Raw genomic sequence first — 13,597 nt, forward strand, 5'->3', positions numbered from 1 at the left:
GGAAGGAGAGACAGGACAACACAAGACCGACACAAGTGGATAGATAGCTGGCAGAGAATAGCTAGATGCTCTAATATTTTTGCCATGGAATTTGTATATAAAGTACTAACAAGATGGTATTTAGTGCCTACCAGACTTGCTAAACTAACGAACTCGGCAAACTCTAGATGCTTCCGAGGATTTGGAGGTGAAGTTACCATGTTCCATGCTTGGTAGCAGTGCCTACGACTGATCAGATTATGGAGCAGGACCTATGGCCTGATACAATCCGCCTTTCACATTAACATATGGAAGACCCATGGCTTTCATGGCAAAATTGAAAGCTTGTCAGAGGACCAAAATAAATTGGCCTCCTACTCTATTCCGATCAGCAAAAATGATGATGGCTAAGGAGTAGGAGAAAAACTTCTTGAACTTCCTCGAGGTCACGGCTTGCATGTCAGATTTTATGTTTAATGAGAAACGTACTAGTGTACACACACACACACACACACACACACACACACACACACACACACACACACACACACACACACACACACACACACACACACACACACACACACACACACACACACACACACACACACACACACACACACACACACACACACACACACACACACACACACACACACACTTCCTGCACACGCCTGTACACGATGGCTCAGGATGTTTCTACTCCAGACTCAGTCCACTGCTTCCGCAAGTCCCCCAAGGTCTGGAATCGGTCCTTCTCCACAATCTTCCTCAGGGTCCGGTCACCTCTTCTCGTTGTGCAGCGTTTTCTGCCACACTTTTTCTTTTCCTTCCCACAAACTTCCCACTAAGGTGCCTTGATACAGCACTCTGGAAACAGCCTATTCGTTCAGAAATTTCTTTCTGTGTCTTACCCTCTTGCTTGAGGGTGTCAATGATGGCCTTCTGGACAGCAGTCAGGTCGGCAGTCTTACCCATGATTGCGGTTTTGAGTAATGAACCAGGCTGGGAGTTTTAAAAGCCTCAGGAATCTTTTGCAGGTGTTTAAAGTTAATTAATTGATTCAAATGATTAGGTTAATAGCTTGTTTAGAGAACCTTTTCGTGATATGCTAATTTTTTGAGATAGGAAATTTGGGTTTTCATGAGCTGTATGCCAAAATCATCAATACACAGTACATTACAGAAAATAATGAACTTTATCACAATATGCTAATTTTTTGAGAAGATCATATATATATATATATATATATATATATATATATATATATATATATATATATATATATATATATATATATATATATATATATATATATATATATATATATATATATATATATATATATTAATTATACCAGTGTCTACAGATGGACTTTCAGTCCAACTCCATCTTAAATTTCCATTTTACCCTATGGATATTTTGGTTTGATACCATTGTCTGTTTCTGTCTGAACTGGAAGTCTGAAAGCAACAGTCAGTAAATGTCTTCAAAAGACACACAATCCGCATCGCTGAACATTTTTGTGAAGAATTTTTTTTATATACTTCCTTCCTTCACTGGTGACACCCTAAGCCATGGGTCTCAAACTCAATTTACCTGGGGGACGCAGGAGGCAAAGTCAGGATGAGGCTGGGCCGCATAAGGGATTTCACAATCAGCAGCAACACCCCCGGCCCAGCAAACCCCCCTTCCCACCCACCCCTGTCGCTTGCATTGATTTTTATTTCAAAATCAAATTCACACTGAAGCAAACTATTTTGCCTATTTTACCTTATAGTTCGCTTCAGTGCTCCCATTACAAGTAACCCGCCGTGTCCCCGCCGCAAAACAAGGACTGCAGAGCCCCCAAATCACCCAAGGGGCAATCCGCCGGCATTTCCTGGAAGGGGCAGAGCTTTCATCTTCAGCTCTGCCCCTCCTGACGTCAATCGCGGCGCATCGTCGCCTCTGCCCGCCCCTCTCACTCTTCCTTTACAGAGAGGGGCGGGGAGAGGCAGCGATCCATGCGGCGATTGACGTCAGGAGAGGCAGAGCTGAAGCTGAAAGCTCTGCCCCTTCCAGGAAATGCTGGCGGATTGCCCCCCGGGCGATTTGGGGGCTCTGCAGCCCTCGTTTAGCAGCGGGGATGCGGCGGATTATTTGGGAGCACTGAAGCGAACTATAGGGAAGCTTTTGCAGGCGAGGGCCACAAAATATTGTATCGAGGGCCGCAAATGGCCCGCGGGCCGCGAGTTTGAGACCCCTGCCCTAAGCTGATATTCCAGACCATGGTGTCAAAGGGACAAGCGGTTTTCCCAACTGAGACTGGTTGTCTGGATAGTCACTGAAAATAAATAGTTTGGGGTTAGAACTGGGCATTTAAAATAACTGAATGTCTGTGTATTGTCCTTATAACCGGTACACTTTTAAAAAAAAGTGGCATTTATAAATTCTCCTCTGTCTTTTCCTGTTTCAAACGAAGCACTAAATCTCACAGCATCATGAGTGCTTGTGTACAGTTATTACTGTCTAGATGATGTCGGCTTCATGTAGCTATAGTGGAGGAGCTATACAGCAGCAATAAAGATCAGTGCAGCGTGTCTAGCTCTTTCGCTGATTTTGTGTGGGTAGATGAGTAGGAGAGTATAAGTAAAAATTGATCTTGCTAGATTCTACACAAGGACATACTGTTATTTATTTCCTTTAGTTATAAAATGCTATGGTATTATACAGCACTATACTGGGCAGCTAGAATCCTTCCCACCTGCCTCGTGCCAAAAGATCAATTGGCCACTGTGCTGTGCGTGAAAAGTAGCTGTGATCATGTCAGAAAGAGCAGCGTATTCTTTATTTTCATGGTTTGTACAGAATCTCCCACCTAAAGTTGTCAATTGTTACTCATCAGTAAACATACACAAGGATGGTGCTAACTCCATAATTAACGGCATCAAAATATGAAGTAAGAAAAACCTATAAAAGCAAAAGAAAAGCTGCTACAGCAAAATCTCATTATAGTGAACTCTGATATAGTAAACATTCGGGTGTAGTAGACCAAGCAAGTCCCGGCCGAGACCCATTATAAGTATATGGGAGTAACACCTGGTATAGTAAACCCTGATACAGTATAATAGAACTTCTGATTTATTAAACCTGTTTTTTGGCCCCTTTGGTATTCTGTATCTGGCTATAGGGGAAAGTGGGTGGGAGCATGCATCAAATGTCAGCCGGAGACCCATGAGCAAGCTGGAAGCCACTTGTAGCCTGCTTATTATCTGCACACTATACTGGGCCTGCGTGGATTACCTCAAAAGCACTAGCTGGTGAGACCTAAGCTTCCTGTGTAAGCTGCTGCCTGATTGAGGGAATTTCCTGTCAACTGTGACTTGCTTGTGCATGGCTACAATGCTACAGTATCCTCCAGGCTGCACAGAACTGTGGACAGAGGAGTTCAATATCAGTACTGTATCTGCATTAACTGGTGAGACCTAAGCTTCCTGTGTAAGCTACTGCCCGATTACTGAAGGAATTGCCTGTCATCTGTGACTTGCCTGTGTATGGCTGCGATGCTACAGTATCATACAGGCGTGGACAGAGGAGCGCACTGTATCTGCATTAACTGGTGAGACCTATGATTCCTGTGCAGGCTGTTACATGATTATTGCATGCAAATCCCTGCTTCTGATATAGTAAACTGCTTTACCCAGTCCCTTGGAGTTTACTATTAAGAGATTCTACTGTATCAATACCGAAGAATCTGCGAAAATCTAGTACAAGACATATTTTAAGTGTAAGCACTCCAAAAAGTTTACATACAAGACATAAACTTGCATGTAATGTAAATGAAAACTGTAAACATATAGTTGATGAGTTTGTAGTCATATTTCTATTTGTATTTGAATATAAATTGTAAGACAACTGTTAACCTTTTTTTTAATCTACATTGCATGCAAATTTATTTTTTGTACCATTACAATATCAAACTGATTTGAGTGCTCCCAATTGAAATCAGTCTAAATATCCGTCTTAACACAGTACTCTAAAACCCATCGTCTTATGCTCACAACAACAAACAAATACTGTAATTATTCAGATAAACGTTGACTTTGAGCTTGTCAACTCGGTTGGGCCATCTTAATTCGAAAAATGTGATGCTTCCATTGTAATTAAATGGACATAGCAAACAAAGTTGGCCTTGTCTAACTTGAATTTCTAAATTGAAACAGGAACAGGAATATCGGAATTGACAAAGTGTTATGTCCCATCTCTTGCAGCATGCAAATTAAATGTAGTGATTTTGTTTGTATGGCTAGAAGGAAGGGGGATGGGGCCGCCTGAAAGAATCCTAGGCAAGTATAATAAAAATAACCAAAGTTTATTCTTTCAACTATGCTGCAGAAGTATTTGCTAGCATCGGTACTCAGGAGGCAATGAGGCTCTCATTAGGCACACAAGTACTCACAGCACAAGTAAACCCACTTGTCCTGCTCAATCCTTTTTTTGGAAGTAAATCCCAGTGCCGTGTATTCAGAAAACCACTACAGTGCCCGTCCACACTGACCTCCTCCGCCAATACAACATGGGTATCCACCGGTGATATTACCCCCACTGCATTCCGTACTTCCATGGCTTTGGATTTCAGTGACACAGCAAGTATATACACATGCCCCACATAGGCCTCAGTTCATAAAGCATTACCGCATGCGGTAATGCTGAAAACAGCAGACTTTCCCGAGCACTTAGCAATGTGTCAATTCATAAAGGCTGTTACCGCATGAAAAACTGAAAATACTGAGCAGTTAGGAAAATTACTGACTTGGCTGTAATTACCTCCAACACACGTCAGTAAATTGTCAGAAAATGTCAATTCATAAAGCCTTCAACAAGCGGTAAGCCTGACGATAGTTACCGACACCTCTGGTGAGGTGTTAACAATGCACAGTGCAGGGAGACGAAAGTCTGAGCAAGTAGCGAAGTCTGTGTGAGTCATCTGTGCAGAGAGCCGTCTGTGTGAGTCATCTGTGCAGAGAGCCGTCTGTGAGTCATCTGTGCAGAGAGCCGTCTGTGTGAGTCATCTGTGCAGAGAGCCGTCTGTGTGAGTCATCTGTGCAGAGAGCCGTCTGTGTGAGTCATCTGTGCAGAGAGCCGTCTGTGTGAGTCATCTGTGCAGAGAGCCGTCTGTGGGAGTCATCTGTGCAGAGAGCCGTCTGTGGGAGTCATCTGTGCAGAGAGCCGTCTGTGGGAGTCATCTGTGCAGAGAGCCGTCTGTGGGAGTCATCTGTGCAGAGAGCCGTCTGTGGGAGTCATCTGTGCAGAGAGCCGTCTGTGGGAGTCATCTGTGCAGAGAGCCGTCTGTGTGAGTCATCTGTGCAGGGCAAAAGAGAGATATCGCCACACTTCTGCTCTACCGCTCAATGGGCTGCGGTAATTTACCAAACTTCAAAGGCAGCTGGGAAAATCTTTATGAATTAGCACACAGACCGGGGAAATACCGAGTGCGGTATTTCCCCTCCCAGATTTTTTTTTTATCGCACTGCTTTTATAAATCGAGGCCATTGTGTATTCTACCTTTTATTAATTTAACAAAGTTTTACAGTTACTACAAAATATGAACAGATTGACCAGTAACAAACTCAAGATGTAATGTGTTTCAGACTATTAGCATAGCCCTTCATCAGGGAATAAAAATATAATTACAACAAATCTTCAATGCCTGGTGATGGACTGAATTTGTTTTGATGAACTGAATCCTGAAGTAATGTTATGAACTGAATCTGGAGTTAAAGTGGACCTGAACTCTTGCACAGGACAGAAGTAAAACGGAGAGAAATGCACCCTGTATGTATTTATAGAGTTTAGAATGTCTAATTCCATCTCACCTGTGACTAATCTCCAGTGTAATTTGATCTCTCAGCTGTGTCAGTTGGCTGCCGCGGCAGAGCAGCTAATTTGTGAACACAAGATGTTAATCCTATGTCTGCTTCCATGAGAGCAGGAAGTAGACACACTGCAGATTTATTTCAGGATTTGTATCAGCTGTAACAAAGAAACATGTTTTTCTTTAAAGGTTATTATGCTGTTGCATAGCTTTTAGAGCAAAGAGGAAGTTCTGAGTTCAGGTCCACTTTAATCTTTCTTTCATCTTGATGGATTAATGGCAAAGGTTCGTTTTTCATGTTGTGCCTTCATGTTTGTTGTTTTCTACCTAGTGCAATGCTTTGGAAATTTTGTTTAATCAAGGGTTAATAATTTTTTGTGAAATTAATCCGTATTACAGCTTAATCTGTGGTAACTGGAATACAATACTGCAGTACTGTACAATGTAACACAATAGGGTGTGTTGTCATGCTAGATGCTGCAGTGATTATTTTTTATATTTTTGTACTTTCACAATTTTGCTGTACTTTATCACTTTTCATAAAAAGTTCTATTAAAGCAGACCTAAAACCATGACTTCCTCACCGCTCTAAAAGATAAGCAACAGCATAATAAGCTTTATAGAAAAATATTCCCTTGTTACAGCTTAAAGGGTTTCGCAGACATACTGCAGTGTAGCTACTTCCTAGTTTGCTGGGAGCACAGAAAAGGTTAGACTCCTGTTCTTACATATAGCCTGTCTGAATGGTACAGTTCAGACAGAGATGAAGAATGGAAGATGGTCCGCACAGTGTCTCCACAACAAATCGATATGTTTATTCAGGACATATCCACATAAAAGCACATGATTAATATGTTTCAGACATTAACCACTTCAGGATTCTGCGTACGCTTAACTACGCCCCTGAATCCTGAAGTGGTTTCCATGGAAACGGCCGCTCGTATGAGCGGCCGTTCAATGTCAGTTCACGGAGGGTGTCTCCGTGAACACCCTGCGAGCCGCCGATCGCAGCACGCAGGGTAAATGTAAACACGCGGGGAAGATCTTCCCCGGTGTTTACATATATACGGCGCTGCGCACCAGCAGCGCCGTAGAGGAGATCGGCGATCCCCGGCCTCTTATTGGCTGGGGATCGCCGGCATCTGATAGGCTAAAGCCTATCCGGCGCAGGACGGCTTTCCGTCCTGCGCCACACACAGGGGACGGTAGAGGGAGGGAAGGAGGCAGAGGGAGGACTAGTGCTGCGGAAAGGGGCTTTGAGGAGCCCCCCGCTAGGCACAGCAGCGCGGCGGCGATCAGACCCCCCCAGCAGGACATCCCCCTAGTGGGGAAAAAAGGGGGGAGGTCTGATCGCCCTGCCTGATTTCTGATCTGTGCTGCGGGCTGAAGAGCCCCCGCAGCACAGATCAGCCAAACCACCCGGTATCCGGAAGTGGTTAAAGCTGGCCATACACTGGCCCGATTTGCCGCCGTTTCGACAGCAGATTCGATCACTGGGATCGAATCTGCTGCCAATCGTTAGCGCTAAACGCACCCGCCGATCCGATTTCCTCCCGAAATCGGATCGGTCCGTCGATCGCGCCGTGCGGAAAATTACCGTGGATCGCCCTTGGGTAGGGAGCGCGTCGATAGCGGCGGCCGATCCGATACAGTTATACATTACCTGTGCTGGCTCCTGGGCACCTTCTCTGCGCTGCACCGCTCTGTTCCTGCTTCCATCCCAGCGTACATTAATTTCCTGTGTCACTCCAGTGACCAAGAAGTTCAGATAGAGGGCGCTCTATTTGAACTTCCTGGTCACGGAGTGACACAGTGTACGCTGGGATGCGGTGCAGCACGGAGAAGAGGACCCGGGACCAGGCCTCAGGTAATGTATACGGGGGGGGGGGGAGGCGGCAGGAGCAGCTCAACAGATTGTGATCGGTTTCAGGCTGAAATCGATTCACAATCTGTTTGCATTAAAGGCAGCCATACCATCCCTCTCTGATCAGATTCGATCAGATAGGGATCTGTCAGTTGGTCTATCTAATGGGAAATCGATCAGTGTATGGCTACCTAAAGTCTTTAATCATTAATGAATTAATTAATCATTATGACTATGATTAAGGACTTTGGCTATCATTCATAAAGGACCAGTCGGTAGTGCGGGAAAACACCGTTCTTCTCTGCAAGCGGTACTTAAGACTTCTGGGTGGTCATTCATAAAGAAGTTGCCTGTTGCGATACAAGTGCGGAGGTTTTCTGGAGGAAGCTGGCGGTAGCGTGGCGGAAGACATGCGGAAACATAAAAGCTGCCCGATTCCCTCCGTGCGCTGCTCTGTCTGATGCTGCTTGGGAGGTCCGTCCCATTCATTTACAAGTAATCCGCCCGCCTATCGCTACTCTCGAGCAAGCGGTATTTTCCTTCCGCATACCGCTTGCTCTAATCTTTATGAATGGACGGGCTTGTTACTTTTTCTAGATAAATCTAGAAAAACTCAGCACAAGGTGGAAATGTATCGCTCTGCACGGGAATGTCAGCTTTTATGTCTGAAACATGTTAGTCATGTGCTTTTATGTAGATCTGGATATGTCCTGAATAAACTTATCGATTTGTTGTGGAGACACTGTGCGGACCATCTTCCATTCTTCTGATCTTTCTGGGCTTGGCTGCCCGTGATCCAGCACTGTCCCTCACGGTGCGGTGCAGCGGTACCTCCAGTTTGTTGTCTTCCTGCCTCAGACAGATGACAGCTCAAATTACAGTGGCTCATTTCTTCCAGATAAGAGCAGGGCTGTGGAGTCGGAGTCGGGGCAATTTTGGGCACCCGGAGTCGGAGTCGTTGATTTCATAAACTGAGGAGTCAGAGTCGGATGATTTTTGTACAAAATCCACAGCCCTGTTAAGTATTAAACTAAGGAGTCGAAGTCGAGGAGTCGGAGTCTGAGACATTTTGGGTACCCTGAGTCGGAGTTGGAGTCGTGGTTTCATAAACTGAGGAGTTGGAGTTGGAGTCTGAAGATTTTTGTACCGACTCCACAGCCCTGGATTAGAGGCTATTAGACAGGTTGTTATCTTTAAATGCTGGTGGGTTTCTCCCTGTTTTCCTCTCTCATGGAAGAGTTTGAGTCCTCTTTATGTTTTACAAATCAATAATTAAATGTGACCAAGGTGTTCCTAAACACCAATATTGGGATTGGGTGGGTAGACTATAAAACACGAGATACTCTGGCACATCTCCCAAGCCCAAGACAGGCTGTGGATTTTGAGAGGAGTGTCTTCAGGCTGAAGTGGATAACGCCTTATCAATAGTGCAAATCTATGGCATTATTGAATTTGTCCCCTCTGACTGATGTCCTTTCATAGTGGTACTGCTGTAAATGACAAGCGCTGTGTGTCTACAGACAGCCGCCTTTGTGTTGGACGAGTCAATGCTTTCCGTCATGTGAAAGAGGAATCTTTTGCTTACCCTGTAATCATTCCCAATTTGCTTGGCAGGCTCTTTGAGCTTTGTACAAATCCCCAGTGAAGTGTGTGTCTCCTCTGCCTGATCTTTCCTCCTGGAATGGCTCTCTGTCTTTTGGTAAAAACACTGTGGTGTATTTACATTTTTCTTCTGTAAGAATTAAAGGGCACCTAAATTGAGAAGGATATGAAGATTGTCATATTTATTTTTAAACAATGCAAATTGCCCAGCTGTCCTGCTTCCTTTTAATAGTCCTCTGCCATAGACCTTTAACAAACATGCAGATGTAGACTGAAGTCTGACTGGATTTGCCACATGCTTGTTTCAGATGTGTGATGTAGACACTTCTGATGCATAAAAGATCAGCAGGGCTGCCAGACAACTGGTATTGATTAGAAGGAAATAAATCTGGCTGCCACCATATCCCTCAAACTTCAGATGTCCTTTAGGGCTCGTTTCCACTAGTGAGGCGTGTGTCTCGTAGATGCACGCCGGCACTAAGCGGGTGGACGGGATCGCAGGCGAATCCCATGAGTCGTGCCATGCACGGCTATGGGAATCGCAGCCTCCGCCGCGAATTCTGTAGGGGGTTCTGGCCGAATCGCTACTGCAAGCCTGCCTGCGGGGAAACTCTGCGGATTCACGGCCGTTTCCACGATAGTGGAAACGGGCCCTTAAACTCCCTCTGGATCACAGGTGTAACTACAGGGCAAAAGCCCCTCGCAATCGCCGGGGGGGGGGGGGGCTTGGTGGGGAGGAGGGGCCCGTACTTCCTCCTCCACCAGGCCTCCCTCCTGTGCTCCCCTGGGTGTGTCCTTTTTCACCCAGACTTACAGATTAGTGTGATGGAGCTTACTTGTTTACTTTTCAGAAAACCAGACTGATTTTGACAAGCTGTTCTACAACCACTTTTTTTTTTTTTTTTTTTAACAAAAGGCTTTAATCTGGGAACACTTTGAAGCAAGCCATACTCTTTTTGTCTTTTCTAATAGTACTATATTGAACTTTCGCATTTTAAATTTATTTAAAGTGACATATGGCATGAATGCTTGCCTTTGGTCGCTCAATTTTTTTTTTTTTTTTTTTTTTTTGCACTGGTTACTAAACCAGTTCTTTATATAAGCATTTGGAGCAGTCGAACTGGCAGCTCTCCTGAAAATAAATCAGATGCCATAAAACTTGTGCAGCTATGTAAACACTGATCATGGCATAATAGTGTTCACAATTTGAATAGGTCATCATTATAACATCATTAGAAGTAATATGTGTGATGTTAAACATGGCTTAGACTTCAGACTGAGATTTTCAGTTGCTAACCCTAAAATAACAATATGGGACTCCGGGAAAATTCTATTTAGTATTCTATAGATACATTTTATTTGTTTGTATCATAAGTTTATTTTCATTTCATGTTTGCTTTAACTACAGTTTGTAGATTCTGAGATGCAGCTTGTTGTGTTTGTTTATTTATTTATTTATTTTTAATCTCTGTGAATATAGCAAAGTCTGACCCTTGTGTCAGATTGCTGGGAATACTGACACCAGTCTTGAATGTTTTCCATCTGTGAATAATATTTCTTACTGTAGAATGATGGAATTCGGGTTGTTTGGATATGGCCTTCTATCCCGTTCCAGATTGATGGGGCAGCAACAGTTGCTATTTCAAGATCAATGCCGATCTCTCCTCTATGATGTTGGGTTACCACTCTTCTGAATTAGCCAGACCAGCAAAGTGCCAAAACTCGCTTATGATCATTTAATTAAAGTAAGCCTGTAAGGGAAAAGTGCCCGGGTGGGGTACTTACCTCGGGAGGGGAAAGCCTCTGGATTCTAATGAGGTTTCCCCAGTCTCGTGGGCTGGCAGCCCAGAGCAGAAACTGACAATATTTACTTCTGCCTGCAGGCGCAGTAGCGGCTCTCCACTCGGGCTCTGGCGGAAATAGCGGCATCCGATCGGGTCTGTACGCTCTACTGTACAGGTGGCTTGCGCCTTCGCAATAGAGCAGACCCGATCGGGCTGAACTATTTCCGCTAGCGCCGGAGGGGAGAGCCTCTACTGCGCCTGCAGGCATGTCAACAAGCGCTGACAAGGAGATCTTCAGGGAGTCCCAGCGCTGGATCCCCTCTGCTGCAAAGGACAGGGGAAGATTCCTTCGCATCTGGAGGCTTCTCCCTCCTGAGGTAAGTAGGACCACTTTTTTTCCCTTAAGTGCATTTGAATATAATTAAAGTTAACATATAATGTAAGAGGTGTGCCTAGAGATTAGTGAAGGAGGACACTGTTTAGTTAAAGTGAACCTCTGGTGTGTAAAATCAGTAGTACGTTCTTGTACTGAATTAAGTTAAATCAATTTTTTTTATTGGTTTTAAAATTGTTGTAAACAATTAAGTTACAATAAACCATTAACTGCTTCCGAACCGATGCAGTACGAATCTACGACCTGCAGGTGGTGCTGCGGCTCTGACAGGATGTAGATTTTACTGCTTTGGAAACCGCACACACCCGCTGCTACAACAATCGCGTTGCTTTCCCGTATATATGACGGCAGAGTTGTGCGAGCAGGTCAGGAGCTGATTTCATTGGCCACTGACCGCGCGACCACTGTAAGCCAATCCCATTGGCTTACATTGACTGACGGGGTCACGAGCCAATGACTGTAGCTCCTGACCGGTACAAAGACCTTTGCCGTCATAGCGATGGCAGTGAGAGGAGCCTGCGGCAGTGGGTGAGCGGCGATTCATTGTTATGTGCCGGTTTTGAGTACCAGCAGGCTCTGGTCCTTAGAGGGGTTCTGTTGACCTTTTAAAAAGCAAAAACTGACACTTACCTGGGGCTGCTATCGGCCCCCTGTAGCTGGAATGTCCTGCGCCATCCTCTTCCGATGCGCCATTCCCCGCCGCTGGTCCCGGTGTAATTATTCGTCTAACTAGACGAATAGACGTGCGGCCTTGGCCGTGCGCACTCCCGCGCGTGTCACCGGGAGCTTACTGGGCAGGTGCAGTACGAAGTTTTCCTGTACTGCGCCTGCGCAGTAAGCTCCCGCTGACGCGTGTGGGAGCGAGCACAGCCGCACTTCTATTAGTCTAGTTACACAAATAATTACACCGGTGCGGGGAACGGCGCATTGGAAGAGAACGGCGCAGGACATTCTAGCTGCAGGGGCCCGATAGAAGCCCCAGGTAAGTGGCAGTTTTTTTGTTTTTTAAAAAACAGAACCCCTTTAAGCAGCCAGAGATTTCTAGTATGCAAGTGGGTTAACCTAAACTACTCCAGTCTGTTGTGTAATCATTACATATTAAGCAAAACATTGCATATCCTCCTAAATATTGAACAACTACTTTATTTACAAAATAAGCAAAGCATAACACAGAACATTTTGTAATCTCTGTAAATATAGGAACTTTCTGATTGTTATACACTGTGTTCTGTGTCCATGTCAAGTTTCAGTTTAATTTACTTAATAACTGACTTGTTTGGAAAGTAAGCTTGTATAGTGGAAGATACTGTTCTATAAGATATGCCCATTTTTTTTTTCATTCTTGGTGCTTCAGTTTTTTCCAAATTATTGCAATTCTTCTTTTTTTTATTTTTATTATTATTATAAAAAAATGAGTAATTACGGTAGTTATACTTATTCAGTTGCCAGTTTTCAACCAGAACTAATAGGCAGCTATTGGCCATAATTAATCCAGGCGAATCCATTTATCTACTGAAATGTTACCATATTTTGGCAAAATTGATGTACCTTAGGACATTTCATCATCATACGTACAGTCTCCAACGGCAGATTTACATGAAAGTACCAATATCGCAAACAATTGTAAAAGTTAAAATATATACATATTAATGTATATTTATCCCAGAGTAAAATGTATTCTAAATAACTTTTTTTCTTATGTCTGACCATCTGTCAGGTTTTGGACCAGTCCATCTCTGCATGTAAGAGTAATTTATTTACACTGCCCAGCTGCCAAAATAGTGTGCAAACGCGTAGGAAACACGGGTAGCTTGATACATAGATTGGCGGCTGCATTTTAAAACTATTACGTACTGTATGAGGAGCATGTGACTTGCAATAAGGGCTGGGATCCACTAGAGATTTCAAAGACGCTAGCATTTTTAAGAACGACTTTGCTTCTAAAACAGTGATTTCTGGAGCAGCTTCAGGGAATGCAGTTTGGGCCTTAAATTACCTGAATAAAATCACTCTGAAAATGCTTCAGGCATCACAACTGCGATTTCGGTAAATCGTAATCTTTCCTGTGGAATTACTGCCATAGGCTTTCATTAGCCTAGCTTTTGGTATCGCTAACA

General features: G+C 44.1%; 1 protein-coding gene across 1 annotated transcript in view; it reads left to right on the plus strand.

Moving 5' to 3' along the window:
• B4GALNT4 (beta-1,4-N-acetyl-galactosaminyltransferase 4) overlaps positions 1 to 13,597 on the plus strand; it is a 144,543-nt gene that overhangs the window by 34,225 nt on the left and 96,721 nt on the right. The window lies entirely within an intron of this gene.

Source organism: Hyperolius riggenbachi, chromosome 11 (genome assembly GCF_040937935.1).
Source record: "Hyperolius riggenbachi isolate aHypRig1 chromosome 11, aHypRig1.pri, whole genome shotgun sequence".
NCBI lineage: Eukaryota > Metazoa > Chordata > Amphibia > Anura > Hyperoliidae > Hyperolius > Hyperolius riggenbachi.